Below are 5,808 nucleotides of genomic sequence, written 5' to 3'. Positions count from 1 at the left end.
GATCGTGGGGTGGGGAAGAGGGGATCGTGCGGGGGGGGAGTGGGAGATCGGGTGGGTAGCTAGGGTTCCGGGAGGGGTTATACAGGGGGCATGGGGTGGGCCTCCTAGAGGCCTGGATGCCCAGTTGGGCCGAATGGCCCAGGGGGAGGGGGGCTTTGCCTTTCTTTTCTTTGGTTTCTATTTTCCTTTTATTTCTTTTCTGTTTTCTTTTAGTTTTTTATTTTATTATAGTTTTGTAAAATACCAAAGTTGTACCTAATTTAGTTTTAATAAATATTCCACTGCCCCAATAGTTTTGGGAAATGAAATAACTTAGTTAATATTTTATTAATTGAAAAAGGCATTTATTTATTTGTCTTTGTTATTGTTTTGTTTATTTTTGAGCATCTAACTATTTTATCAAAATGTGGTTTCTCCACCATAATTACCCATGATTTATTTGACCCATCTTGAACATTTTAGTTTTAACTTTTGAAAACTTTATTTGTTTGACTTGATTTTGAATTTGACTTTGAACGAGATTTGAATCATCGTGAGATTAGCAACAGTAATCGTGGTGACGTGGCCCCGTTAGCAGAGGTTTACTGTAGCTTTATTATCCGGGCGTCACAATTCTCCTCCACTACAAGAAATCTCGTCCCGAGATTTAAGTGGGAAGTAAAGGGGGAAGGTTCGGGTTACGAAATTCTAACGAATCTTCTCGGTCTTGGTTGCTCTTCTCGAAGTGGTCGATCCATTACATTGATGTCTTCATTTCTCTGCTTCGGGTCATCATGATGAAGTTGTCGTCCTTACTTGGGGATCTTCATCGTACTTAAGGAAAGGATAAGGGGTAGCTTCAAAAGGACAGACCTCTACAAGGTTGACTATCTGGTCGATAACATCGAGGAAGGTGGTGGAAGTTACTCTCGAATTGAATCTTAAGAAAATATCGAGAGCAAAGTAAGGAGGTACCACGAGAATTTTCAAACGGATAGGCAAGCGTTCGATGCCTAATCAGAAGGTGAAAGGGGTTCAAGGCAACGAGAATAAGTACTGCGTCTGATACCAAAATAGATCACTTGGGACGGTGGTTCGTGATTTACATACGAGTCCACGCGCGAGGAATAACTTTGGGAAACAGGGGGTGTACAGGAGAGTCAGCTTTCGATCCTGTGGAACTGTGGGTTATGGGCCCACCATGTGGTTGAAAGTAGGAAGGGGGCCGACACCTTGCACGGTCACGATAGTAAGGCGTGTTAGAGGGTAGCCTATCAGTTATGTCGGCAACAACATCGATACCAAGGGCGAGGGACGAAGAGAACCATTTTACTGCTTGTTGAACGAGGCGGGCCAATAGGCAAAGTTCTCGTCCATCGGTGGTTACCGGAATGTTTTCAACAATAGTAACAGGGTCTTGCTGACAGAGTTGTACACCGAGGTGTTTACATAAGCAGGAGAACATTACTGCTTAGATCATATAGATCACAAGAAAGGTTAAACAAAACAATGGAAAGGAAAAGGTGATCATCAGATCAAATAGAACCATGGAATGGAAAATATGTTTAAACACATATTTCGAGGGTATATCCTTCCCAAGGACAAGCAGAGCAAGATATCCATGACAGGATATAAAGTAGAAAACCATTTAGGTAAGGGGGAGGAATCTCATGATATTACTCATACAACGGTGTTAGGATAATTGATAATTAAAATATAGCATCGTGCTTCAAACGTGCCTGTTGAAAATCGGAGTACCCTTGACATGCTTCGAGATAGCAGTGACATGGTCTTCAGGTGAAGATCAGACTTTGGAAACACGAAGGATCCATCAAGAATAACTTGTAGAATAAGTCTTACAATTTCCTCATGGATGAATGGATAACCTTGCTGAAAAGGAATCTATAATGATAGGTCCTCCAGCCGGGGGGGGGGGGGTGCTAGGCATGACATCATGTTACCGGGTCATCAAAGGATCAACGTCATAACTCTTGGAAAGTTGTCCCAACCATCATATCTGACCGAGATTCAGATCCGATTGGTGTCAGGATACCTGAGATTCAGGATGTCCGAGAAGAAAAGGCGCAACACAAATCGTTGAAATGGCATTGCAAGCTTCTCGGGAAATGAACTATGGGAGCGGGTTTCTGAAGCAATAGTTCACCATTAAACCAAGGAGAGGACAAGGAGGTGTCTGGTGAACTCAACGGCAATTCACCGAGATTCCCAAAAGATGGATTTCCACCATTAAGTGAACAATGGGATAACATTTGTTAGATCAAATGATATAAGGAAGTATGCTCGAGGAAAACATACACAATTAAACACTGGCTGAAGGGTGCGCCCGAAGTACGGGTTGGGTTGCACGACCAATGTTAGAATGGTGATGCAATAATCAATAGCCTAAGAATGAACTTTCGACCATTAACTTCAAAGAGATAGGGCTGCTAGAAGGAAAGAATCCAAACAACACCGTTCACTTGTTGGAATTAACACAGGGACCAAGAAAGAATGGTGATGGTGAGAAGTATTTCTATGTCAAGAATTCTCAAGAGGTGGAACAAATCTCAGAACATTCTTGACTTAAAGGATGGTAATACTCCAAGGTAAAGAAGAACAATTGCTGGATAGCAAGGAAACCAAGGTACAACACAAATTGTGAACAAGTTTGTGTTGGGGGGGGAGACAAGAATGTTGCCGATGATAACTCAAATCACCGAGGGACAAGGATGGTATTTCTCATCATGAATTCAATTGATATCCTGGAAGAACTCATAAGGTTGATGAGGATCACGACACATTTGTCGCGAGAGTTCATGAAGATGTAATCGATCAGCGACGACATCAAGTCTAAGTAATGATGAAGTGAAAGGTTATTGGAACCAAGGGTACGACACAAACTTGAAACCAAGCTTGTTGTTCAAGGCGAAATGATATGACGATGAGGATCGACGTAAGGTTAGTTCATCGTCGGAAATTGTGCTCCGAGAAGAAGGACCGGGTAGCACAGTTAAAATCATCACGACAAAGATATAGCCAAACAGGCTAGGAATGGCGTGGTCGGGTACAAACTCGTACTTATAGAAGCTTACTGAAGAGTTGTTGAACCGTAGAGCGGACTCGGTTCAGTTATCGGTGTCTTTGAGTGTTCAATAACTCCGAGCCCATGAAAAATTGTAATCGGTGAGTATGTAGTACTTGATGAAGAACTCATAAGAAATTATGCAGTTCCAAGATAATCTCGAGATACCAGGTGGTAATACTCGACGACAGATCAACTAGAAGTTGAACTGGGGTATTGCTCTATAGAAGACAAGTGCTTAAACTTGCACAGGACATGATATTTAAAGGAGAACATGGTCAGAACCACGATTGCATAAAGGCCAGATCTCAGATATAAGATGAACTTATACCAAGGGAATAATTGATTTTAAAAGAAGCTTCGATGAGAGGATGTACATCGTGTCCATGGGCATGAACGCAAAGTTCAAGGTCGACTCCCACTTCTCCAATGCATACCTTTTCATTCACTTTTCATTTTCGACGAAGTCGTAGTGTTGAAATTTTATCTGGTAATCACCTGAAGAATATAACTCGTGAAAACTCTCGGGTTTGCACAGTCTAGGGAAGGCCTTGGTCCAACCCATCGGGTATCTTAGGAACATATACTACAAAGTTCAGAAGTAAATAACACAAGCCCGAAAGCAGAGCATGGTTGGCCAAGCAGAGGATACAACTTAACAAGGGCATCATGTATAAGGGGAAGAACTCACAAGGTGTTCAAATGTGAAGGACACTGTCGGATAACCATCCAACAAAGGACTTGATAGTCCACAAAGGATCTGATATGAGTATCGGTACTCAACCCGAAGAGGAAGGAATGCAAATGCAACAGGTTATGGAATCATCTGAATAATTCAAAGCTTAAATAAAAAGGAATTATGATTTCCAAAACAAAGGATCAGAAGCAGACATTCTGATCAAGGATGGATCAATTGAATATACCAGAGGCACAATCGACGACAGATAGTTTGGTCGAGAACCAGCTCATGTTTGAAAGACGTCTGAGCCAAAAGATAATTTAAAAGGGATCAACTGATGATTGCGTGCATTCGCACTCATGTTGAATCAAAAGGATCAAAATGACGGTGCCTAAGGATACTAACAAATATTGCCAGATATATGGAAAGCATCCATCATGCAACTAGATCAGTATTGCAGAGCAATAAGCTACTAAGGATTTTCGGAGGATTGAATAGTATTTCAAAGACTTTTGTGAAACACCTGAACAACTGGGATGAGCGGATACTCGGAAGGTGCGAGAAGTTATTCTTAGGGGTATTCAGGTGGCAAAGAACTGCAAGGCAGTAGGCACAAAATATTCTCAGGGTATCTTGTAATAACAAGATCGACTGAGAATAAAAGTAAGCACGACAGGTGTAAGTATTTATCCATAGGGATATTTCAGTGGTAGGGAATTGCAAAGGCAACGGGCACAAGGTCTCAAGAGAAAATCAGAGAGTATCTTCGAAATCTTCTGGTGCAGTCGGTGATCATCTGGACTGAAGGGCCTCTCCGGGAGAAAGTATTTTCGAGAACCTAAAGTTAGATTTTTGTAAAAATCATTTAACCCGAATAGAGGAGAGTTCAGAATCCCAGAGTAAAGGTCGAGGAGTAAAAGATCCTAGTACCACCCAATGGCGACGTGGGCCCGTAAGGCACACAGCCAAGTTAGTAAAAGTTTTGCAATGTCTAGACTCGACTTCGGCCAAGGAGTGTGGAAGGGGGATTCCTACAGGCAGTCGGCTTTGATACCAACTTGTGACGCCCCCGATTCAATCGTACACTAATCATGCACGCAAATGTGTACGATCAAGATCAGGGACTCACGGGAAGATATCACAACACAACTCTAAAACATAAATAAGTCATACAAGCATCATAATACAAGCCAGGGGCCTCGAGGGCTCGAATACAAGTGCTCGATCATAGACGAGTCAGCGGAAGCAACAATATCTGAGTACAGACATAAGTTACTGGTCACTTCTCGTGCTACTGGTCTTGTCCTTACGCAGAAGAAGTACTCCTTGGAGTTGTTACAAAGAGCGGGCATGCTGGAGTGCAAACCGACCACCACACCCATGTCGTCTACCGACAAGATAACAACTGTTGATGGTGAGCTTTTGTCTCCTGCGGATGCCACAGAGTACAGGAGCATTGTTGGTAGACTTCAGTACTTGACGATCAGGAGACCAGATATCTCTTATGCTGTTAACAGGGTTTGTCAGTATCTTCAGGCTCCCAGAGATACTCATTGGGCTGCTGTTAAACGCATTCTTCGTTATGTTCAGTTCACCCTGACATTTGGTATGCATATTCAGCCGACTTCCTCTCGGGTCCTTTCGGCCTTCTCTGATGCAGATTGGGCTGGTAGCCCAGATGACAGGCGATCCACGGGGGGTTATGCAGTATTCTTTGGCCCTAATTTGATCGCCTGGAGTGCTCGAAAACAGGCTACTGTGTCACGTAGCAGTACTGAAGCTGAGTACAAGGCTGTGGCTAATGCTACTGCAGAGATTATTTGGGTGCAGTCTTTGCTTCAGGAGTTGGGTTTGTCTCAACCACAGCCTCCTATTCTTTGGTGTGATAACATCGGTGCTACATACCTTTCTGCAAATCCAGTATTTCATGCCCGAACGAAACACATTGAAGTTGACTATCACTTTGTACGGGAACGTGTATCACAGAAGCAACTCCAGATCAAGTTTATCTCATCTAAGGATCAACTTGCAGACATCTTCACTAAGCCTTTACCTCTACCACAGTTTG

Source organism: Triticum dicoccoides, chromosome 1A (assembly GCF_002162155.2).
Source record: "Triticum dicoccoides isolate Atlit2015 ecotype Zavitan chromosome 1A, WEW_v2.0, whole genome shotgun sequence".
NCBI lineage: Eukaryota > Viridiplantae > Streptophyta > Magnoliopsida > Poales > Poaceae > Triticum > Triticum dicoccoides.
This window is presented reverse-complemented; position numbering follows the sequence as displayed.